Here is a 26,450-nt window from a genome sequence, read left to right as displayed (position 1 = left end):
TCAGTGCAGTAAAGTGAAAGATCTCCTATTCTAATTTATATATGATAACGGAAAAGGGTAAAGAGAAGGAGGAAATGTTTCAAAACAAACCACTCTGGCTTAAAACTCTCATTTTAAAAGTAGATTGCAACAACAACAACAAATGTACTACCAAACTTCATGCACAACATTATTTTGCAATAATAGCCTCATCTAGTATGCAAGGAAGAAATGTATTTTTTCACCAAAATCATCCTAATTATCTGTTAGTTGATATAAAGGCATTTTATTGGAGAAGACAAAAGATAGTTTTGCAATAAACAGGAATAGCGGAGAATGTGGAGTGGGAGGTGAACATGAAAGCATATGAGGCTATTATCATGAGTATTAATCCTGATTGAGGTGCAAACTATACCCTTGTGATATATTATATACTGAGAAGAAGTACGTTTCACTCCTTATATCAAGCTTTTGAGATATTATTTGGTTATTTAGGCCTTGAAATCATAATTGTTGGATTGGCAAGTCCAAGTCGCAGAGCTGCAGAGTATAGGGCTGATCCTTCACAACAGGCACTGTATCAAACTTAACATCTGAAGCTCTCTCAAATTGCTAGAAAAAGTTTCAAAACTGTTGTTTTTTATCAACATAAATTTCTCTATTAGGTCCCTCCTCAATGAGTGGCTGGTCATACCGAAGGGTCTAATGGAATGAGACTAAGGAGTTAGTTTGTCTGGGTAGATGGTGAGGGGCACAGCAGTGTTCCTCTGGCTGTAAACTGAATTCAATTAGACAAAGCAGGAATCACTGTCAGTGAGCAACTCATTACCTCACATAAGGACATTAAGGTCACCGATAGGCCACCAAAGATCAAGGTTTCGTTTCTCACAACACTTTCAGCTCACACAGCCTCTCTCTTTTGTCAGAAAACCTCTTCATGGTAATGATTATGACAAATACTTTGGGAAGTTGAAGAAAGAATTGTCACAGACTCTGCTGCCTGATTCTGACAGCTAGAGTCTAAAGAGAGACCAGGGCACGCTACTGTGGGAAGCTCGCATTTGTGGTTTGAGCTTAGATTCTAATTACTAGCAACAGGACAAATTCACTTGGTTGCTTTTCTCAGGCCCTTCACTTAATATTTTATCAGTTCAACTAATAGGTCTATGCTTCTTTGACTGATCTTGAAATAACGTGAAAGGTATTCACATAAACTAGAGTAATAAACTAAACCCTTAAATTAATGAAGAAAAAAAAACATCAAACTATGTGAAACCAATGTATGTTCTGTTGAGATCAGGAGAAGACAACAATTTTTTTTCTTCAATTTCAAAAGTAAACCAAAGTAGAAATGTAAGTCATCAAATCCCAAGATAATTATGTATTGTTGGTACATTGTATTCATTAAATATGTCTTTGAGAAGGGAACAAAATCCCTAGAAAGCTTATTGTTAAAGACATATCGTTTAAGGAATTGGTTGAGGAAGATAATAAATGACCAAGTAGTATTCTGATGGACTTTGTCTTTTATGTTTTATTTTTTATTTCATTTCATTTGATTTTTATATTTTAAATTTTGGAGGGTGAGAGAGAGGGTTAGAGGACAAAGGTCAACAATTCATTGGTTTTGATTGTTGATATAGCTTTCATCCCTATAACACTAAAATGTCTAATAATTTAAAAAAAATAAAAAAATTAGCATCCCTGTATGAGTATGCTTCAACATATGGAATATATACGCTTAGACAATCTCCAATCATTAAATTGAGGAATGAGAGCAAGGTAGCCCAATTACAAAATGGTGACCGACCAAGTAACTCACCAGCAGCAGGGCGGGAGAGAGAAGGGTCAATGTAAGAGGTCAAGGGTGAGGTGATCTACCAGCCTAAGATGATTGGTCGCTTTTCTTTCAATCTCGCCGCTGAGAGGTGATTAGGAGAGATTGCCAGACATGGGACCCACACTGAGGTTTAAGAAAGATCCATCATTTCAAATCAAGGCAATGATCTTAACAAACAGATTATCTTGAAAAGTCATAAACTTCCCTCCACAAGGTACAAGTAGCCATTGATTGAGGGTAATAATGATGAGGATGATGATGATGATGATGATGGTAGTGATTGTGATGGTGGTGGTAGTGGTGGTGGTGGTGGTGATGACATTAGTATAGCTCACTAAAAGAGAGTATGTTTATATGCTTGTATATATTATTTACAACTTCGAGTAAATCTTGTGAATTGCAACTACCGGTATTGTTTTTAGTCATCATTGAACAGAATAGACCTACTTAATAACCTTGACTTATCTTTGAATAAAATTTTGGATGTATACCATTTTGCTATCTCCTTTTATTCCAGATAGAGAGAATCACCCAACCCTTTCCCTCCTCCCCCAGCCCAATCTCATTCTGAGCACATGAGCTTGATCACATGACTTCAAGAATAACATAGATCATGTGACCTACCCCTGCTGTCCATAGCTGATGAGTAGTCTTCAAGTTCAGGCATTTCAATGCCAGCATGACATGACGCTACCTTGACCATGACATGACCATGGTCTGGAACAGTGCCCAAGACACTATTGAAGCCTATACCTATTATACTATATCAAATAACAGGTTATGACGTCACTGCATATATTTCCTTCATAAGAAAAAATTAAAATATAGAACATTCAATGTTAATAATACATATGCAAAAATATAGAATATGATAGAAATTAATGGAAATAAAAAAAATTAAAAAGCCAACAAGGACCAGTAAGCAAAATGAAAATAATAAAAACTGAACAAAACTATATCGAACATAGTAATGGTATATGATGACCATTAGCTAGAGAGAAAGATGGAGAGAGAGAGAGAAAGAGGGAGAGAGAGAGAGAGAGAAGAGAGAGAGAGAGAGAGAGAGAGAGAGAGAGAGAGAGAGAGAAAGAGGGAGAAAGAGAGATAGATAGAGATGTATGGGTCCCTAATGTTTGCTGAAATCAGGGTCACAATATAGAATGTAACTCAGGTCTGAGATAGCAGACTAGCCTAGTGCATTGAGGACAGGCTGAGGTCATAGTCAATGGCTAGAGTAAACACCATCAACTCAAGCCTTGGTTTCCTGACACCTGTTTCATTCCCGGCTAGCTGCTAATGGGCATCCGTCTGTAAACCCTCATACAATTACAAAACAAGTGCAGGAATCTATGCAGTTAGGTGTCAAAGGACTTTGGAACTTAGGACCAGGATTCAAGCATCTGGTAATGAGTATCAGACCCTAGGTATCCACTATCATAACAATCCCGATCTTTAGCAATATCGACCTTCAACTTTTCCATTCTCTCCTGAGCTTCTCTTCTCTCTATGTTTCTTACATTTGTTTTTCTCTTTTTTTAATAGCTAGATTTGTACCCTTCAAAACTACATTTCTAGATCAAAACTATCATCGTCATATCATTGTGATTATCTGTGATTCTATGTCCTAATCTCTCTCTTCACCTTAGTCTTTTTGTAAAACTATCTTTCCTTTCTGTTTTGAGCATTTCACATTTCCATTATCTCTCTCTTTCTTCCTTGCCATTCATCACTCTCTCTCTTTCTCTCTCTTGTTCTCTTTTCAAACAACTGAGAAAATATAACATGAAAGTGAAAAACAAACCAATTAAATATTTTCTTATCCTTCTGAAACAGTAGAGGGAAAGGAAAGAGAAGGTATTTGACATACCCCAGAACAAATGGAGACTATATAGCTAAAGATAATGAGAATTTGTTGGCTGATTGTCAAGAAAAATAAGCCAACGAGCTCAACACAAATAGATTAGTCATCTGAAGGGGAACTGAGTCTCAGGGAAGAACAACACATTATCTAGGGTTTTCCCACAACAGGTGCGTTAATTACTGTCAGGCACATCAATCAGTCTAATAAATATTACATTTGACCATCGCCTACCTTGAAAGAAGAACATGAGCATCAACTGATTAAGGAGAAAATCATATCCTCACAATTCCTGAGGTATATTGTGGTTTATTGATCTAACCAATATTTTCCTCTTTATTTTTTCCTTTTCCCTTTTTACTGTATAGATAAGAAACATAATGCAATATACAGATGCATAGGACAAAACATTTCTGAAGTCAACCCACAAATGCCATCACTCACCAACACACAGTTTAGTGACCGGTAACAAAGTCTTGAATCCTAGTGGCCTGTCCATCACTGTTGGGTAAACCTCCATTACATGCCATTGAGAGATAACCATCCACACACACACACACACTTTCTATACACACACACACACACACACACTCCTCTGTGCTCATAACCCAGTCTACTCACTACATCAGGTTCTTTCCCCTATCTCACCTTAGTCTTTATCATGCAGACCCTATCTTTATACCATGCAGCACTGGTACTTTCACTGGTAGAGAGAGATCTACCGGTACCACTTTTTCTGGGAGTGACAATTCTGTTCAAATTGAAATTCAAAAGTAACTTTTGTATGCAAAATGAGATGACAACTGGATAGAAAGATATTAACCTGCACTTGCTACTCTCCACCCAGGTGTTACATGGGTACCTGGTAGGATGCGACCATCATTATTGGTCAAACAGTTTTTGAGCATCAAGTAACGCCTGGCTGGAATGCTCCCCAGGGAGTGGAGATTGTGCACACAGTGTGTGCAGGCAAGCACTGAATCCAATGACCGGGGTAACAGTATATTTGTAAAGCGCTTAGAGACATTGTATTAAGCGCTATATAAAAGCTAAACATTGTTATTATTATTATATAATTAGCTTTGTCTCCCATCAAAAGTCATCTTCAATGACTGTTTCACATCATCAGTTTAAACAAAACAAAATACAAAAATTATCTTTAAAATTGAGCCTATGAAGTGGAGCTAACATGGCCTTTCGCTATTGAACATTTCTTAATGATTTTACATGTGAGTATAATTACCACATGAAGTCACTTGATACTAATTACTTATCTTTCTAGGCTATTACATACAATTTATAGACAAATTATTATGTACAAATGCAGTCTGCTTCGCATTAGATCATTCATATCATTTTAATAACTCATTTACTATACTTACTGAAAATAGTAATGTGGTTTGAAATGAAATTGAGCTACATACCTTATGTCTTTATTTTTCATTACGTATAAAGATGAAAAGCATTTAGATAAATGAGCAGTGAGCAACATAAGTGATCTCTTTTTCTAAATCGACTTTCCCAACCATTTCTATCATAAAACATTATGTCTCTCTTCACAGTAAGATCCTAGGAATATGATATTTATCAGAAAAACTCCATCATATACAGAGAGCCTTTTGCTTATTGGCTTTGCCTGCTATACAAGAAAAATCAATACAAGGCAATTAGCAGCTATATCATTGCATTGAAACATTTTCTAGCTCGCTTTCTCACCACACAAGTACCTCCATTTGTATCACACCGACATCCAAAAGACTTCTCATAATAATTCTTTCAATACACAATAATTACACCCTACCTGGCTTGACTTTCAGATTTTTTTCCTTTTCTTTTGATATTTGATTGGGATATTTCTTTAGGTTTATTCTGGAGCTAGCTCGCTAGCAGGTGTCTTTGTATTGATGTGTGTATGTTGGCACTGTTTGGCTCATTGCAGAACAATAGAGCTTATTGTTATTCTCTCTCATACAACCATGACACCAACTCATCTATGACCTTGCTTCCATCACTGGTTCACGGTTTCCTTTCAAACCTTTTTAACTGCCTCTCTTTCCACGTATTTGCTTCTTAAAAGAGTTGTATTGATTGATATTTCATACTGGAATTCTTTCTCTCATGTCACGAGTAGTGGGTGGATATTTATACCATAATTAGGTCAGGACAAAAAAAACATTGATTGCTCTGAAGTTTGTGATTTGATTGGCTTTCTGTATGTTTTTCCAGTTTAAATGTCAATTGAATCATTAAAGAAATCACCCGACATTTCTTGTAATGCAGGACAAGTACAACTTTATACACATGTAATCAGTCCTCTAATTATTAATTTCGACAGTCATGTATTCTTAATTCAACTCAATATTCAGAGATAATCAAGAAAATCCAGATTTTACATATAAGTTTTAAACTTTTAATCAATTTTGTTTTATCATTATCAATATTTTCCATGCATAATTGTGGCAATGATAATTAGATATCTACTAGTTTAAGCCTATTTTTCCCCTCTGATCTCTAGCTGTCTGTCTGTCTGTCCTAGGGTTTAAAGCAGTGCCTGGTAAAGTGAGTTAATTAGCTGGCGTGATTCACTATGGATAATAAGGTCAAATAATAAAACTCTGAAAGAAGATGAGAGATGAGAACAGATTATATCTTTTGACATCTAAAGCGAGAGAGGGAGAGAGAAGGGGAGAGAGGGGGAGAGAGGGCGAGAGAGAGAGGAGAGTGGGCTCAGGCGTAAAAATACCAATTAATTCGTGGGTTAATGAGAAAGACATATGATGCTACGTATATGTTAATAGGATATGGTATAGTGCATGAGCTTTAGATCACAACATGATGAAGACACCCCTGCCACAATGTAAGCCATCTTTATCCCCCTCTTATATTCTGTCTGTCTGTCTGTCTGTATGTCCCCTTCCCATCCTTCTCTTTCTCGCTTAGAGTCTATATATTGCTCTCTGCTCTCTTATTAACTTATTATGTCATTATCAACAGAGTATATAAGCCAACTAGTTATTTAGACTACAGACTACACTTAGCATACCTATATATCATTCAACTGATGAATTTAATGTTCTAGCTGCTGTAGTACAAGTAGATTACTGAAAGCAAAAGTATGCCATATAAAGTACCCGGTATTGGGTAGTGATGTCTGGAAACTATAATCTGGACCTCATACATATCCGTTTCATATCATCAATGGAGGAGAATATGTAGGTCAGAGGTAAACTTAAAACTATAACTACGATATACAGCAATGGAGCTGGAAATCTCCTTTCCTCACAGCTCATGAAAATCAGTCAGTGGGACTAGAGCCACTCTACTTGTCAAATGTTGACACTTGTTCGTGTTGACATATATGCTGACTATACCTAACCCAGTCGAGACCTAGCCAGACAGATTATAATTCTGAACAAAACAAACATTGTATAAGTGTGAGGAATTCAGTGAGAATACATACAAACATTCCAATCAAAATGCTTAATTACTCAGCTAAGAAACAAGAACCAGTGTGCAAACCAATAACAAATAGATCTTTAAATTATGCACAGCCCTGTAGCAAGAAGTTAAACCTTTCTGTCAACACCTTCCAATAAAAGGGCATATTGAAATGACGGATTGACTAGAGAAAGGTATTAGTAAAGAGTTTTTGTTTTCATGAAGGTAGGCGTACCATGTACCACCATCACTAATACACTTTTATTCAAATCTCAATGGAATAAGAATCGACTTGTTGATATAGTCCCACCCATGTTAGAAGGTGTAAGGTAAAGCAGTATCCTACACATAGACAGGTATCAAGAAAACATATTCAGTTTTATGTATGTCATTGAATGAAGCTTTGAAATAAATATAAAAGAAAAAAGGAAGGAATGATCAAAACTTCCCAAATGTGGAAACAATTTAGGTGAACATCACTGATTCCAAACTTTCCACTGTTTTAAACAATTTGTTTTTACCAGGGTTATAACCATACTTCAAAATAAAAATGACACAAGACAATACGGTGTCTTACATTCTCCATAAACAGTTCTTCTTAAAATACAACTTCAATTTGGGTGAATCTAATCACTATAACTAGCAGAATTATGCAAAGCTAGCTAGGCAAAAAGAGAAATTCTGCTACATTTAAGTCTCTGGTATTACCAGGAATAGCTACACACATTTTCCCAATGTGCGGGGGCAGGGTAAACTCTACTCTACATGTGCTAGCTTCGAGAGGAATCTGAATCACATGACTGAAATCTGAGGGATGCTCTTCTATGAATATCAAGTAATCTCAAATATTACAGGAGTAATCCTTGATCACCATCTCGACACACTTTCTCTTCATATATTTTCTTGATGAAATACAAAGTCTTTAAGAAGAGTAGGCCTATAAGAGCAGGGATTATGTTTCCTTCTAAGTCTTCTATTAATCTAATAAATCCCTAATTTCAATTTATATTCACAGTCATATGTAGGACTGCTGTCTTTTCTCTGAAGGAATAGCTAGGAGATTGATTAATTCCACCATTTTTTGAAATCACAAGATGATAATGACACACATTAATATCAATTGATCATGAAGCCCCTGTCTGCTTGAAAACTAACACCTAGCTCACTCACTCACACGCTGGTTTCATCAAGGCTTATATCTTGTCTCATGCATGTGAAAAATTGCCATGGAAACGGATATGAAGGTGCGTAATTCAAGAGTAAGTGATTAATACGCAGTAGCATCCGGTTAAGAAGGAAATAGTGAGACAGGAATCAAGCCTTCAACAATGATAATTCTGACATTTGAGCGATATAATGTGGAGTGGGTCTACTCATCACCAAGCAACTGGGGAGGGATTAACTGCTTGGGAACCATAACACCCAATCAGGAACAGAGATGTGCCTCCAGGTTCAAATCCTATCAACAAAACAAAAACACACGCTAAAAAGGAGGGGGAAATGGAAGAAGTCCCTTTGAAATCCAGTGCTCAGCGAGAGGAATAAAGGAGAGGGGTGGGGGGTAGGAATGGAGAGAGTGAGTATAGTGAAGAGATGTGTATTACTACATGGTAACCCTTAGGGGAAGGATGTATTACCAATCATGGTATCTTAGTCCCAAGTGTGTAGATGTGTGCTGTGAGTGACAAGGGGGGAAGAGTGGAAGCTGTGTGGGCTGAGGAGGGGTGGTGAGGAGGGGTGGTGAGGAGGGGTGGTGAGGAGGGGTGGTGAGGAGGGGTGGTGAGGAGGAGTGGTGAGGAGGGGTGGTGAGGAGGGGTGGTGTTCAGGGGGTACCAGGCCCAGAGTGACAAGGGGGTAAGAGTGGAAGCTGTGTGAGCTGAGGAGGGGTGGTGTGGAGGGGTGGTGTTCAAGGGGTACGGGGCCGGCAATGAATGGATATATAATTAACAAAATATATAATCCACTATGATTACACTACATCCCACATCAGTAGAATACCATAGAGGCTGCTTTCAAGAGTAACTCATCACAAATAAATCAAAATCAGTGCAAATATAATTCTTACCTTTGTCAAGATGATTTGAGTTGTCCGGTGATTATTCTCCGTGTAATTTGTCCTGTAAGTTGGCAAGCCACGTAGAGTCAATCCAATGGTCCGTCTGAGAAGAGGTTGAACAAAAGCAGAGAAAAGGGGAGACGATTAAAGAAGGTGGCAAAGTATTCCTTGCACAGGGAGAGAAAGACAGAGTTAGAAGCAGTGTATAGAGCATGCATGCATGGCTGCATTTTAATGACCAGCCATCAAAAGTAGGATGAAAGGCATAAGGCACAAGGCCAGTCGCTGGATAGTTCACCCCTGAGTGTCCCCACACACACCGTCCAGCCAGCCTGCCAGCTAGCCAGCTAGCTACCTACCACACACCACACCGATCCCTACCTACCTACCGACACCCATGCACACTCATCAACCAACCAGCCAGCCAGCCACGCTGGACGTCAGCAATACTGGACCACCAAATGCAGAGCTGCTTAATTCTCACTGCATAATGAATCATTCCTTAAATGAGGAGGGGAAAAAAACGACATTCACACAAACATACAGAAAGAGAGGCTTTTCTTCTACTCTCTCTCTCTCTCTCTCTCTCTGTCTCTCTTTCTCTGTGCCTAGTATCCATAACCTACTCTCCGTCCATCTGGCATGTTAATTAGATGCAAGGCATATAAGCGTTGACTTTGTGTGAGAAGCTAATTTGCATTAACAAGCCTGAGACTGAGAGAGAGAGAGAAAGCTGTTGAGCTGAGTGAGAGGCTATACAGTAAGATGTATCATGGCCACGTTAATGAATCAATGCTAACTCACACGTCCTCACTCTAGCTGCTTCTTAGCGCCATCTTTTACTTCCTTCAATCCTCCAAGTTCATTAATCCCCTCTTACTGGCCAGCCAGCCGGCTATCTCTACCTTTTCCCTTACACCTTATTAAATCTCTTAAAGGGAAGTGAAGTTTGTTGCGGTGAGAAGTAGGTCAAGCTCTCTTATTGATGAATCGATAAAACTCTCCATTTCTACTTCAAAATTGTCAGAGGGGAAATAATGACCTATTTCTGCTCGGTATATTTTGAATATATTAACAAAACCATTGCTTACAATAAACTAAAGGAAAAGAGGCTCAGTTATTCTCCTTAATTTCTTCTTCCGTTTCCTCCTATTTTACATTTCTTTAACATTTCCATATCTACAGACTTTCAATATAAGAATAATTGCTTTCACTAAAAAAATTGCATGATTAAATATTTCAAAGATATTAAATTATTTCAGCGAACGAGAGTAAGCATAAATTAGTATACCGAAGCATGCATATCAACAACTCCACCACATATAAAAACAATAATGTATGTTACAAGGACAAGGAAATCAATACTCTGTACATCAATCATTCTCTATCTACATTTGGCAAGAGAATAGTTACATCCTATTTCAAAGCACACTTCATGTCAAAGCTACTGGTACCGGTATAAAACCATCACATACACAGTCCAGGTCTTAGTCATGCAATTATTTTGACCTAGGTATCACACTACTAGTAGGGTAGGAATAATATATTGTCATTAGATATTAATACTTTTCTTTTTCAAGGCTTTCAGGTTCACAAGATCCTATTGACTTTTTACATTGATTCATTTCTAAAGATAATGGCAGCATTGACCTGAAACGCAAAGAAAAACATGGGTTTTCTGCCTCGGTTATTGTTTAAAAAGTATTATAAATCAATAATAATCAAAATGGCAAGAAGATTATGAACTTCAACTGTAAGGCTAGTAGATAAGATTGACAAGTTTGTTAGCTCCATTTTGCATGTATATCTTATCAAAATATTTCAAGGGTAGCTTTTATGCAAGATCCGTGATCTAATTCCTTAACATGACGCACTGTAGCAGTTCTACTCTACGCCCCCCCCCCTCCTTTTAATGTGGAAAACTATATGTTTGATACTTCATAGCCATATGATAAATATGCCAACTTTTCTAATGTTATGTTCTGAAAAACAATTGGTCAACAGTGGTTTGGACATCGTTTTGATAAATAAACATGATCTAATCACCATGTAAACATCATATAGTATAAGAATTTAAGCACAACAACACACTTAATCATAGTGTACCAACAGATACTTACACAAATATGAATCCAGTTTGCCCCTATGGTCATTTTACTGTTACATGTCATTTTTAAAACAATAATTTGTTTTTTCTTGATTGAAAAGTCCCCTAGTTACTTAATTAGAGTGGCTACTGACTCACGTATGGATAGAACATTACCTACGTACGGTATACCATTGGTCATCACACGCTCATCACACTTCCATCACATAGTATCTTGGAGCTGATTATTAATGGCTTTTTCATTCATAGCATTGGTATTGGTCATTCCAAGGAAGCCATCCGAAAGTTGTTAAAACTCTTCTATTATTCAGAAGATAATCTACCTTTCCATGTACGCTAGTTGATTCACCTCTGACCGATGCTTGGTAGGACAACTCCTCCTTAATGTTTTTTCTCAATGTCATTAAACTTAGAGTTCATTTTCTGCAACATGCTGCAACTGTCTTATATCGTCTGTTTGGTTGGAGCCATAGGGGTGTTAAATCATATACTATAACACAGATTTAACACCCCTATGGCTCTGAACAGATGATATGAAACATGTTCACCAAAGTATGGATGCCCTCTAAAGATGGGATGTATACATTCTGTTCATGATACATGTAACAACCAATCCTTGATCTACAAAGATCTTGTCCCTATCAATACAGAAGGATACTGTCAGGGCAAGCAGTAGGGTCGTACGACACCTGCTCCTGCAACAATTTCCTACATGAACCAAATTCAAACCTTCAACCTGAGACCCAATACTACACCTATCTATAACCCTAAACTACCGAAAACCCAATAGCATCCCAAACCCTAAATCCTAACGTTAAATCTTTGACAAAATGCAGCTTGAGGCAATTGTTGCAGGAGCAGATGTCTGGGCACCAACAGTAGATGTGAAAAATTACCAAGTTGACATCTATTAAATCCAGAACCCATAGCCTCCTGAAAACATGTAAGATATACATTAAGAGCAACGAAGATGAGATGCAGTAGGACAGGAGTAGACAAGCATACAGGTATACATGTACATAAACAGAAAATATGACTACGGAAATCTGTTGTCATCTCCTCTTATCTTGACTAATCACACCGCTGACAATCTTTCTTTTCTTCTCCTCTATGATTCTTGTCAAATCTTGACTTGGATGAGACAGACAGACCTTAGGGCTAAGGTCATCACATTGTATGATCCCAGGGGGTATCATCGTTAATGGCTCCAGTTACCATGGTAACAAACATCATTAAGATTAAACTACTCTAAAACCCTAGCATTAATCATTCCAGGCAGGCAGCAGGCAAAGACAGTGTACAAAGAAAGAAATAGACAAGGTATTGTCTCTCTTAATGACTACAACTGAAGGTGAAAATGTACTGGTTTAATATATCTCCATGGAAACAATGCATGTCACCATGGAAATCCATTTTTGTTTTTTAATGGTAATTATATTCCCAGTTGTAATTATAGCCTGGAGAACTTAAGCTTAATTGCAGTCTGATTATCTTATGAGAAAATAAAATACAACAAAGGGATGGTTGCTTAACTACTTGAGCTTGGGCATACATTGAAGTATCATTGAAGTATACCTATAACTATATATGTATGGGCGTGTGCTTTTAAAGCAAGTTTCTGTGTCCTTTGTATATTGTTACTACATATGAAAGGATAAGATATTTGTTTTCTAAGACAAAGAAAGAGTACAAAACTTAACACACTACTTGATCTTTTATAAAGCATTCTATTTGTGGTGAAATCTTCAAATTTACAGAGAACTTCAGATATGAAAAAATAATAGCAGGCCTTTGAGAGTATTTGTCAAAATTATTCAATTCAATTGAACCCAAACAATAACTAAGAATTGTTGTAACACTACTTGTGTTTTGATAGCCAATCTACCAGGAGCTAGTCCAATGACAAGACTTGTACATCTTCATTGTAATACTAGCATCAACAGTCGTAAATCTTGCCATCTACCCATACTACAAGATGAACCTAACTATGTAAGACAAGCTAGCATTGGTGCTCTTAAGTTAGTTTGAGAGGTGTAACATGGTGCTCACATAACCACTTCTACTCCTCCTCACAGCATCCTTTCTAAACTACTCCCCAAGCTTGCCTCTATCTCATCCTAGAATTAGATTACCAACACTTGTGTAAATGTATCTCCATTAGAGCCCAAACATGCAACCATGCTCCGCTACTTTGTCAGAGCCGTTAACTTTCCAACAAAGGGATGAGATGAAGATTGGATGTTGCATGGAATGGGGAGTTGTTGCATGCAGACAGACATTGTACTTTGCCTCTCCTTGAACAAGTTGAAGCAGGCGTGAATGTTTAGAGGGAATGTGTTTAGACAAGAGCCACTGAAACAAGGCGGGGTGAAATCACACAGATTTGGTTTAACGTCTTTGCACCTGTCACCCTCAGTTTACACAACCGTTCCTAAATTGGACTTGCCAAGCCATTGAAACGGCTATAACTCCAATGTGAGCTGCCCCATTTATCTGATTTTGTCTAATTTGCCTCATTAAATTCTCCTTCCCATGGTACCCATTTATTCCTCTTTGTCACCAGCGCCATCAAGATTTATTTGCCTCAGAACATGGCCCACATTCTCGCTAATTAAACGTTTCATATCTCATTGCAATATAGTACTTTGAGCTAGAGTAGGGAGCAATGCACTACAAAAGAGCCACTGGCCAGGAGAGAGGGGACAGACTCCTGTAAATAATTGCTCTACTTATATCAATCTAGCACCCATAATTCTCTCACTGATCATGGTTAAGAGAATCGATTGCCAGATTAATGATGTTAATTGAAATTTGGTCTCTACGAAAGGAGATGGATATGATACCCTTCATAAGCCTGTCATCAATCATTTAACACAATGATCTTAAAATGTACAGTGCCCTTTACTAAATCCGACAAAATTCATTTATAAGTAACACCCACATATCTAGATGAAGCCCTCCCTCTCTTGTTTTAATTTCCCTCAAAATATGAGCCATGGATGTGTGAATTCTGACATGAAGGGCTGTTAAATATGAACAAGTAATAATCCCCTGTGATTTAACATCAGTTATCCCCACCCACCACCATACTACTGATCCCTCCCCCTCTCTCCATCTCTCTCTCTCCCTCTGTCTCTCTTCGTCTCTCTCCATCTCTCTCCATCTCTCTCTCTCTCTCTGGGATGATCCTGACTGGATGTGGTGAGTGCAGAAAGCGTTAACGAGACAATTTGTGCTGCTACTTGGTCTAGGGTTGGGTGGTGTAAATACATCGCAGCGGCGCATCCCTCTCGGACCGACCGACCGACCGACTGACTGACTGAGAATGGAGGTGCAAAGGGGATCACGTGGGGCATTAACCTGGCCTCTCGTTTGACAAAAAGTTCAGCCCACCCCTGACCAAAGATGAATTGTGGGAATATTTGCATAGTGATTGGCTAATAAACGAACCCGCCACGGACAGACAGCCCACCAGTGCAAAGGATGATGGGAAGAGTAGGAATGATCGTCCTTGGGTCTCGCTATCTCACACTCCATCTTGTTCTGAGTAGAGCAATGAGTGCAAGCTCATGTCTTCCTATGTACTAGCTCTGATTTCATTCTATTTGTCTCTTAATCACTATATATGCGTCTTGGCCTATTTTCCATTCAATCCTCCAGCTCTTCTCCATTTCCTATCAACTAGATACAGGGCAACAAACACTCCCTTTTCCTGTCTTCTTTCAACTATTTATAATCCCTAGTCTATAATCTAACCTACTTCTCTCTCTCCCTCAAGGTTTCAGCTAAATCTCCCTCCTCTCAAAATTGACAGAAATACAGCAAAATGGGTCATTATATCAGGCAAATGAGCTAGACAGACTTAGAAGCAATTAATCCAGGAACTTGGTGAGATCTGACTGCAACCCACATTCTGCCAAACTCCTAGGATTAAGATTCTTAGTCTAAACCTAGTGGTTCCTGTTTAATTGCCCTTTCATATCCTATCAGCCAGCGTACATTGCTCAAATTATGATCAGCTTCTTGGAAAGTTGTGCTGCAGTTCCAGTTTTAATGTCACTGTCCAGACAAAAGCAAGTCAACAAATTATTTTGGATTTGGCACAAAATTGATGAGCTTAAAAGATAGAAATGACTTAGCTTTATATCTATTCAAATATATCTAAATTTATGATAAAAATACTAATACTATACTGTCCCAGAAACTGAAATGTGAAAGGATATTATATGAAATTAGTTTTTATTCAAACATGGTGACAAAAAATGTATTAAACAATTTGACACAATAAGTATAGTTTCCTCCCATGATTGCTCAGTTTTACACAACATTATAACAAAACTATGAAGAAGTAATCTCAGCCCCACCAAAGTTGATCGAACATCTGGAAATATGTTTGTTATGAGAGAGAAATCTAATAATTCCACCACATATCTGGTGTTCTTGAAAGGGGTCTTTAGGGACACCCTCTCCATCAAATCATTCCAGCTACCATCAATCCTACTCTCTCTAAACCTGTGCACAACTGTAATTAGAACCAAGACAAGAACAGAGATATGCCTACATTATGACCATACTGACAGTTATTTACAGACCTCGGATGGGGCCACCGATTAAAAGACAGGGGAAAACTTTCCCACAGCCCTTTTTCCCCCTCTGGAGTTGGGTGTATGTCTGAGTAATTTATTTTTTTATTCAAATGATTTTTCTCTCGCGGAGAAAGGAGAAATATTGGAATGATGAGAAGTTATTAGAGAGCCGCTGGAAACAAGGCTCCATTTAATAGGCTGTGAATCATAGGGAGTCTAGCAACTATTGATTTGATTAGGACAGAGTTTATAGGCTTCCAAGACCAAGGAAAGAAACTTGCTCAAAACAATCAGGAACAGTTTGCAGCTTCAACATCATGTCAAACTATCTCTCAAACAGAAATGAAACGAGAAGGCTTTCATGTTGAATAAATCAAATCAAACTAGTCATCTCAACTAAGTTTTGATAAGGAGGATATTGCTATCATTGTGGGAACATTTTTCTTCTTTTACATCATAAACCAATATAGTATGTACAATTTGTTTATTGTGCAAGGATATTGTTAAATTAGGGTTACGATTCTTGTACAGTCGAATACTTTTTCTGGTAATTAAAGATTCCTTTTAATAAGCCTACATGATATGGCTTCATGCCAGCCATGGTTAAATACAAGGTAGCCTCCTTATGAGAAATATCTGAAAAGTGTGAAAAATGAGAAATGGAAACTATACAGCTTGTGAAACTGAAAAGTGTCAGAAAACAAATGACCATTTCCTGCTGGCCTTACTCCAGTGCTAACCTTCCTAATTGTCTCTGGGATAATAAGATAATGAAGGGGTCACCAGTCTGCTCTCTTGTTCCCCCCAAAAAATGCTGAGAGAGGAGAGATTGGAGGAGAAATACTGAAGGATTTAGTGAAACAGAATGGAATCACTCTCGGTATCCACAGGGATCAAAGGAATTGTAAAAACAAAAAGGAGATGGAATTAAAACAAGAGAAATTCATAAACCCATGAAAGTATATGAACAATTCCTTCAATAGAGTAAGAAATAAAATTAAATATAACAGAGAGTCCTCAGGCTCAGGAAAAGACCTATCATCTCCCAAATTAATCAATTCAGGCAGGTAAGATCTAATAAATAACATTTTGAATAACTATTCACTAAAATATAGGATTACCATTCATTTTGCTTCATGATTTCATAGATATTGCACCTAATAAAAATTCATGGACTCACAATACAAATAATAAAGTAACATTTTTTAACGCCAAGACAATTTACTTTCAAAATGGTTGATCTTAAATAAAATAAGAAATGTTGGAATGAAATGAACAAAAAATAAGATATCAATACATACATTAAAAAAAAAATCAAAGTTATCATGCAGAAAACATGCCGAGTCTGTAACTTGTATCATGATAACCACCCTTTCACTAAAGTGTCATTAATTCAATCACAAAACAAAGGTTTATTCTTTCCACTTTCCTGTTGCTTGGTTCATTCATTCATTCACAGACTGTGTTTGAATTCCTTTACAAGATGTCAATTTCATGCTCAACTAACAATCTATGCCTCAGGCCAACTGACCAGAACTGACCAATACTAGTCTACATTTACAGACCTGTATGACTCAGATCACCATGGTCATTGCACTGATGGACTGATGGACTTGCTTCTACAGATCATACTCTTTCATTTACACATTTTGTATCAATGATAATTTAATATACTTAATTTATTGACTGAAAAAATATAAAACATTTATATTTCCTCTCCAAATTGATAAATTACAAATGTATGACATTCAGATCTCACTTTCATCTTTCAGTTTGAAAGATTGTGCAGATTGTGCAGGACTAAGCAGATAATATAATTTCTATCATACTTTGTTAATTGTTCCAGTTGTTTGTGTCCCTTCATTTGAGAAATCCCCAATTCATAATACCATGCAACAGGACAAGTTTGAATTTATGTTGTTGGAAAAGCCTGGAATGTTTAGACTATTAAAAGTATCTCATCCTGGTCTGGCTAAACCACAAACCTTATCCTCTGGACATGTTTGTGTCTATGCAAAGTTGACAGGTCATCTAAGGTCATAAAGGTCATGTCAGGGTAAGATGTCAATTGCTATGACCTCCTAAGGACACACATGTACTGGAAGGAGTCATGGAGATGAAAAGTGAAATCATATCCAACCATTCATTCAGTAGTCTTGATTTCTATCAAGTAAATATGAGCAAGTACAGGTCCAAAGGTTCAAGGTAATGGCTAGGATTCAACATCACTTTGGCTGTAAGGCCAGGAACTTTCACAAGTGGTTTAGTTTCACAAAAGTTTCATGCCACAAAACTTCATGAATAAAAGCCGACACAAGTTGAATTTTTGCATTTCATAAAAGTTTCTTACTGTGAAAATCAGCAAAGTTTCATGTTGCGAAAGTTGCTGGTCTTACAGTCATACAATTTCTTGAATGCTAGTCCATTTAAATATAGGCCTGTATCATGAAGAGTTCCCACACTCATCTGTACATGTAGGCAAGGCCTGGTCAAATGGAAAGAAAACAATGAACATCTTCTTCTAGATGAGGCCATTGAAAGTCAGGCAAAGTGAGTGAATACTCTGATCAAAACCTGATATTTGTGATGTGTGAGATCACTGCATGGTGTTGATCTAACTGACAGCAAACATGTAATGGACTTGTTTAGATCTCATTCTCCCATGACATGAACTACCTGACTGTGTGTGTGTTTCTCAGCTCACAGACCCGATGATCTCACAGACCTGATGATCGCTTGGAATGCTCAGCTGGGGACTCCATCTTGTTTTCTTTCCCATATTCATTCCACCATGGATAGGTCCATGATTCCACTCTCTTTCCTCCATCCATTCTAGGAGATAGCTTGTAATTTGAGGTTTTTGAGATCTGAACATACTCATATTATATTCCACACCCCACAGGTGTGAAAAAGACAATTTATCTACAAAATTGCAGGGTAGTATAATTCTTACACCCACTGTCTTGAGCATCGTCAGTGATATGCTTGATCTATCTCTTTTTAAAACCCATTTTCACAGTATTTATTTTCTATAACTGTTTTCATGTAGCCCATTGTAGGGTACTCTGGTATAATATTAGTTTTTTAATCAGTTCCAAAGACCTTCAGGGTTAAACAATAAGGAATTTATGTTTACTTATCAAATCCTATGATTGCGACAAATCGAGCTTTTTTAAGATGACAGGCAAGCACATCACAATGCTGCAAGAAAAAATAAAGCTTAAAATCCAGTCAACCTTAAAACCCTTTATATAAATGATAAAGGAATGCAAACAGACGAGCAAGTGCAATTGGAACTCTAAAAAACAAGAATTGCACAAAAGTACACATTAACTACAAGTGAAGAAGGCCTAACATTCACATTGAATCAAATACATTTTCTGAGTGACATTTTTGTTGTGACATTGCCTAATTTTACATCCATTGTCAAAGTAAAGGATTTAAGCAACTCCTTCCTCAAATGCAAATCAGACCACTTCGGGTTAAACATAGAGAGTAAATCTATATAAAGAGAGTAAACAAAAGAAATCTTGATAACATTTTACTGCACTTCTGTGTTTATAATACCACTGGTCTACAGGCTTGACTATACCTTATTCCAGCTCTCAATATATATGAACAAAATTGAAAAAAAATATGTCAACTTTCCTCTTGAAAAGCTTAGCAAATATTTGCTAATGAACAATTATATTCCAAAGCCTGATTCTGAAAGGAGAGAATGAAAGCAAAAAGGAAAACAAAAAAGAACTGTTGTTCAAGGCCCTATCCATCATTTTCTCATCTACATCAAAGAACAAACATAAAGACTTTGTAATGCGTGAGTAATACAAGCCCAACTCTAAGCACTTAAGCCATGCAAATCAATGCAAGAAAAGAGATCCGGAAAAAAAAATGATCTGGAAGAAAATGTCCAGCAGAAGTGTAAACCGAGTAGGGTGATTTAATGGAGGTATGAGTGAGAGTATAGGAAAGAGCGAGAGAAAAGAGCGAGAGAAAAGAAAGGGAATTGGAGAATGGGAGAAAGGAGAGAGGAAGACAAGAGGGTTTAGTGGAATTTCTTTTGCAATGCCTTGTAGGCATGCGAAGAGCTTGAAATGAGGTCAGCTAAGCCTCTCTGTGCCTGCACCATGTGTGTTGGTTGAAAGGCGGGCGGGCGGGTCCCTAGCTCTCTCTAAACCCAAGACCAGACCAGGCCAGGGTGATGAGAGATCAGATACCACTGTTCTAAAGGTGCTAGGAGGCGCGGTCCAACATCCAATCAACAAATCAGCTCAAAATTCAAATCGCCCGATGGAATTATAATTCCGATAGACATAAGAATTGTCTTGGTAGGATTGTTTTAGAAGAGGGTTAGTTTGGGAGGGTAAAGGATTGGAGGGGTAGGTGGGATGGTCACTGCCGAGTTAATCAGAAGAAAGAGAGCTAATGACATACTGGTGGATTTACTAGGGTCCACTCGGCCATTGCCAACGCTGTTAGTTTAACCTTTCCAGAAGTACACTAATTCGCACTCTGTCAGCAGGGGGGCATTCTGCGCCCCTCTCAAGGACTTTTATGCGCATTAATTAAGACGGGATAGAATTACCAGTGCTTTCCTATCAACAAGAAGAAAAAGGGCGCCTTAATGCTGACATTTGGTCTTTGTTTTCACAGGAAAATGAAATTATGTGGACGAGGAGTGATCATCGAGTTGGTCTCTCGCTATACCCCCATCATTCTAGAGAGTGTAATTTGTGAGCAAGATTAGATGAAGCTGTTTGTCATTAGTGGCATAATACGTGCCATAAATCTCAAAATACTGATATGCCATTTGTTAACGCTGGCCGGGCCGGCCACTGATTTGAACATGACATTGAGAGCTACATGCCTGCAGAGAGATTCATAATTATATTCCGGGCAAAGTCCATTCTTTCCAGAGTGGTGTTATTCATACCGATATAAATATACGGGACTATGATCAAAGCAAGAGATAATCCTCTCCCAATAGGTGAAGAGATTATAATGTCCTCCTATTATTAATCTGGTTTGCAATGATAACAGGTCTCTTCATCTGACATGTATAGAGACAGGACGCCTGAGGTAGCAGACTAGAGGTAGCAGTCAGCGCCCCACCCCCCCCCCCCCTGACACCTAACCCTGCGCTCACAGCATGTCATTTCCACAAGAGCAGAGTTCCCGCTGAGCTCAAGCCTGATGGCCAGCTACCCGTAATCTAAGCCGGAGTAGTGGAGCGCAGTCAGCCAACCAGCCAGCCAGCCAGCCAGCCTAGCTAACAAGCTAGCTAGACGGACAGCGGACAGCAGTAGCAGCTACGACATCAGCAGCAGCCGGGCAGGATCTCCACCCCGTCCTATGCCCTCTAGTTTCCCCCTAGACCTACCATGTAGCTACACGCTCAACTGGGAGACGGAGTGAGAGAGAAACAGAAGAGAGAGAGAAGGAAGAGAAAGTAGGAAGGGCAACCCCAAACAGGGTTTTCATTTCAATTGGCTGATTGAGTGGGTGTGATATAAAGCGCATCAGACATACAATAAAAGACCTACAAGATAGTCTACTTTCAGGAAAGATCCATTCTTTTACATGAAAAAAACAACATAAAAAGAGAGAGGGTGTGATATTAAATATTATCTATGGGTACATGACGTGTTCATTGTCTTGTAAATTCCTAGAGAATTTTCACACTAGAATGTGACATGCGATTGACGTGGTAAAAAGAAACATTCAGAGAAATTAACAACTAGACACTCTATCAACTCCAATATAGGCCTGACATAAATTCTGGTTATTCTGTACCACCCCTTTGAGCACAAACAGCCTACTTCTCTTGCTATATTGAGAGTATGTTTTGACATTTCACTCCTACTAAAGGTTCCTATTACAACGTAGCTCAAAACGCCATCGTTCCGCTTGGAGCGTATCTGAAGCCCGTAACGCGATTCCCGCTTAGCTACGCCGCATACTAAACCAGACGGCGGTGGTACGGAGGGGGGAATACCTACACTCACCAGGCAGGCGAGGCAGGCAGGTCTCTGTCTGTCTGATCCTCAATCTTTCTATGCCAGTCACATCACAGTCTTCATGTGTTTCATTCGATAGTCCCACTCCTTCATCTTCATATAAGTTAGACTGTCATGTCTCCAACCTTTCTTTCCTTCATTCCACCTTAGCCGATCAATCTTTCAATCAAACTTCAAATTTCACTGATATCATACTTTTCATACCTACTAACTTTGCATTAAGTTTCACAATAAAATACACATTCCCATAAAACATGCATCCACTTTTATCCCATCGTTTTCACCACCAGCAATTTTAAGGTTTGGTTTTCCTAATTAAAAAGCTGCAAATTATGTTTGACTGTCAACTTGGATTTTATAGAACAAATTTTTCTCTTTGTTAAGATAATCTTTTTCATTAAGCTCTCAAATGCAATCAACCAATCAATCTCTACTCTCTAAAAGAAAAACCTTGAATTTAGTTAGGAGCTTGCCAATAAATCTTGGGGTTTCCAAATCATTTAACAGACCAGATAATGACCTTCATACTACAAGACACCAGAAGGTGAATAAGACATCAAACAACACAACTCAATCAACTGTTAAATTACAACATACAAAGCAATACATCAATACATGTCTCATATGACTACAAGTGCGAAAAAGTATATTTTCAATTTAGGCAGCTAATTTTCCAACTCAAGGCACAATAGAAATCACTAAATCATAAAATTGTATTGATAGCTTTGAATTATAAGATATCCATTACTTGTTCCTTTATGCAAAGAAATATTATACAAAGCAGTAATATTTACATTATGATGACGATTAGGCTGCCTTTGTGCAATTTTAAACCACTTCTTATTATCAAAGATGATAAACCCAAGTATGTCGTTATTGTCTGCAAACATTGGAATGAATAACAATATTCACAACCCACATAATAGATATGTAAACAAAAATATTTCCTTGATCATCTTGTTTTTAAAGAAAACTGCAAGGGGGAATGGTCTTCTTCCTATAGGGAGAGGCTGGCTGATCTTTTATACTAATTATTATATTTCAATGTTTGAAATATTTTATCATAACTGCCTCAGGAATACCTCAGGAATAAAACACTGATATCTATCAACCTAACTTAATTGAAATTCATTCTTGTTTTGAATAGACTATATCATATTGATGTAAAAGAAAAGTTCAGCACGAGATCAAACTTAAAGATACATGTATAACTATAACAGAAGAAAATATAATCATATTAGTTTTACCTGTAAAGGAGACTTGAAGATTTTCAGGGTGAATATCAGTCAGAGTTCTTGCTTCTTGATATTAAAAGTGATACAGGTTGCATAAGTCCAATCTAAATGAAGAAAGAGATCAAAACAGAATATTAAACAACCAAATTTTAAACATCTTGAGTGTTTAAAGGTAAAGACCAGTAATGGTCATGCGATTGCATTGTGAAAGAAACGTTGTGGAATCGATCAGAAAAGGTTGATCATCTAGCATCTAGCATCTGCAAGGTTCTGGAATCATCAAAATGATAAGAAATTTGGCCCATTCTTCGTAAAGTTACAAGCACTATACACAGAAAGATGTTTATGGGACTACCCTATCTCTCTCACCAGACCATGAGAGAAATAAATTTACCAAATATATGAATTAGTAGGCGGTTTCCCGGCAAATTTTTTATCATCATGTATTAGTCAAAACATATTCTTTCACATGATTGGTAATGAGAGCTTCCATTTCATTTTTTGAAATTGGGGCGTTGCCAATACTAGTCTTTACCTTTAATGATATCTACCTGCCCTCTTATTCAAGACATAGTCTTCTTATTCACTGATGAACAAGTGAAGCCATAGAAAAATATATAAGTCAAACTTTCGTGCAGAAAAACTATCACCATATTAAGACTGAGTACAACATGTATGAGGGAAGGATATGCAGAAATAATAGAAATATTTTGATATAATTATGGCTATGATATGAGGCTCATGTCTTCCTTTGCAGAGAGCCATGACCTATATCAATTCATTCCCTTGACTTACTGTTTCATTTCCTCAAAAGTAAAATATGTCTGCTTAGAAACAAACTCCGCTAATCCTATTAAGAAGCAAAAGTGTAGAATAACCATATAATTGCTCACTAGATATATCTCTAAAAATTAGAAACCAATAGCCTTGAATTCTACAACAAACATCTTATCATACCCGTACAAATATAGTAATATTACCAACAGTAACCACATTCATTGTAAACATATTGATATTTCTGATCTTGGTTTGGTATTTTATAATTCATGGCTTAGTAAGATAATTAATAATATAAACTTATATCATGTGTGTATGCATTGTATCTCTGTACAGGAATAAAGATAAATATCTGCTATGGATAATTAAACCATTTATGAGATGACACATCTTACTGTCTCTTCATCTTCCTCTATCTCTTCATCTTTCTCATTCTCTTGCTATCTCTTTCTACCTCTGTCTCTTTGAATCTAGGTATACATCAACTCAGTGTCACTTTTTGCATCTTCATATTTCTATATTCAATTCAATTCCAATGAACAATTATCTTCACTTTTTTTTTTTAACATCCTCCCCCTCTCCCCCCCCCCCCCCTCTCTCTCTCTCTCTCTCTCTCTCTCTCTCTCTCTCTCTCTCCACTTTCTCCTTTTCTATCGATTATCTTGTTCTACCTCCCTCTCTGTACCTGTCCCTTTCTTTTCTCTCATATTCTGTATGTTTGTATGTTTGTGTGTCCGTCTGTGTGTGTGTATCATGCTTTCCATCAGGACTAGCACACAGTACTGCACCTGCCCTACAATCTACAATGAATTAATCTTTACAAGACGGGAGAGGTGTGAAGAAGGTTTGCATCACATCCGGCTCAACAAAGGTTAGTGGGGCAATGTCAAAGGCTTCAAGAAGACTCTTCACACTATCAGCTCAAACTCAAGTTTAGGCTTTCACAAGAATATAGATTCAATAACCATTTCAATTACAACTTTCTCAAGTTTTAATTCACTCATTCGGCTTATATTCTATAGCATTCTGTCTCAAGATACATTGTACATTTCAAAATCAATATATAAAACAAATATTTATTTACCTTCAGCAGGACAAAATATACATTGATTAATATTTCATCACAAATGGCTACTTGTCTGCTGATTTGCAATACAAGTGTTCCCCACTGACACAGACAAACGGTATAGAAAGAATGTATGAATTATGTACGACATTAAGCGGGACTCGTTTTATCAGAGATTAGAATCAGTGATATAAGACTGCTGACCTCTCGACTACATCCAACGACCTGTCTAAGCTTTTAACGCACACACTGCTACATATCCATGATCATCCATAATGCAGAAAGGAGGCGCGGTGGCTCAGTGGTAGAGCAGTGGTCTCGTCACCAAGAGGTCCCGGGTTCAAAACCAAGTCAATGCGCTCGTGCCCTTTGGTAAGGCATTAATCCTCATTGCCCAGTCCCTTGGAGAGGACTTAAAGTCATTGGTCCAGGGCTTACTTACATGTGCAAGCATATTTGTGCTTTCTTGGCAGTCAGGTAAAATAATAATCAACTATTAAACCATCAAAGGGATTCAACCCCTTTTTCTATAATCTATCTCAAGAAGTTCCAGTTCTAGAAGACCATGCATGGTGGCAAGGATCAAGTTCATTTTTACCCAAATATCTGGCCCAAGCTCCGTTCTGAAGTTTAAAGCACAGACGAATACCCATACAAGAGCCAAGGCTAGCTTCACACGAATACAAGGACAAATTACTGATGCCTATCATTCAGGAGACAATGAAATAAAGAGAAACCCTGCTTTGACAATGATTTGAGCTAGCCTGACCAACTATTGTGATAAGCGTCATTGGATCAGCGACAACGTACGTTCTGGTGGCACTGCATTAATTGATGGCATTCCTTCTCAAAAGCTCATCTTTTTTCATGAGGCTTTGCTGCATAAAGTGTTGATAATAATCACAACTGATAATATAAACATTGGAAAGGACCAACAAGCAGGCAATTACACAGCAAAATGAATTAAGAGCGGAGATAAGCCGAGACTGTCCATTACCGCACATCGCCACATGTACTGCCGGTCTGAAATTGTTTTCTCATTAATATTCATAATTTGTTTGATGAATTGCTTTCCACTCAAGCAAAAACAAAGGAACAAAGTGAGAAAAAACAAGGTAATACATGAAAGCACTTTACAGCGCACTAATGGAGATGAGAAAAATGCAAATGACCTTAACTAATGGAGTATAAGATGAGTGAGTGTAATTCATTTGCAAGTATAATGAACCAGTAACAACAAAACAGAAAAAAGACTTGTGAAAGATTAATGCAAGCCCCTTTTCTCTGTTCAAAACTGAATAATACATATGTGTTTTTAGAATTAATTTACACTTGTCAATAAACCACAACCCTGGGAAATTGATAAGATATGCAAATGTCAGAATTTGATAGGTTGCACGGATCAAATTTTCAACAGTGTTTTAGCGTCGCGCAGGCATTTCTATGGATTTTGCCTGCATATTCTGGGAAAGTGAGAAGAAACACTGTTTG

The 26,450-nt window shown here is 37.7% G+C and overlaps 1 non-coding gene across 4 annotated transcripts in view; it reads right to left on the bottom strand.

Moving 5' to 3' along the window:
* LOC593587 overlaps positions 1–26,450 on the bottom strand; it is a 79,035-nt gene that overhangs the window by 5,234 nt on the left and 47,351 nt on the right. For 3 of the 4 annotated variants that reach the window (XR_004062344.1, XR_004062346.1, XR_004062345.1), the window contains 2 exons: positions 23,129–23,220; positions 9,181–9,274 (listed from right to left, as the gene is read on the bottom strand). This is a non-coding gene — a transcript (uncharacterized LOC593587). Of the gene's footprint in view, positions 1–423; positions 1,943–9,180; positions 9,275–23,128; positions 23,221–26,450 lie in introns of those variants that run through there. The other variant, XR_004062347.1, reaches the window with a different exon arrangement.

The sequence above is a fragment of the Strongylocentrotus purpuratus genome, unplaced genomic scaffold (genome assembly GCF_000002235.5).
Source record: "Strongylocentrotus purpuratus isolate Spur 01 unplaced genomic scaffold, Spur_5.0 spur5_scaffold_8, whole genome shotgun sequence".
Taxonomy (NCBI): domain Eukaryota; kingdom Metazoa; phylum Echinodermata; class Echinoidea; order Camarodonta; family Strongylocentrotidae; genus Strongylocentrotus; species Strongylocentrotus purpuratus.
This window is presented reverse-complemented; position numbering and strand designations above follow the sequence as displayed.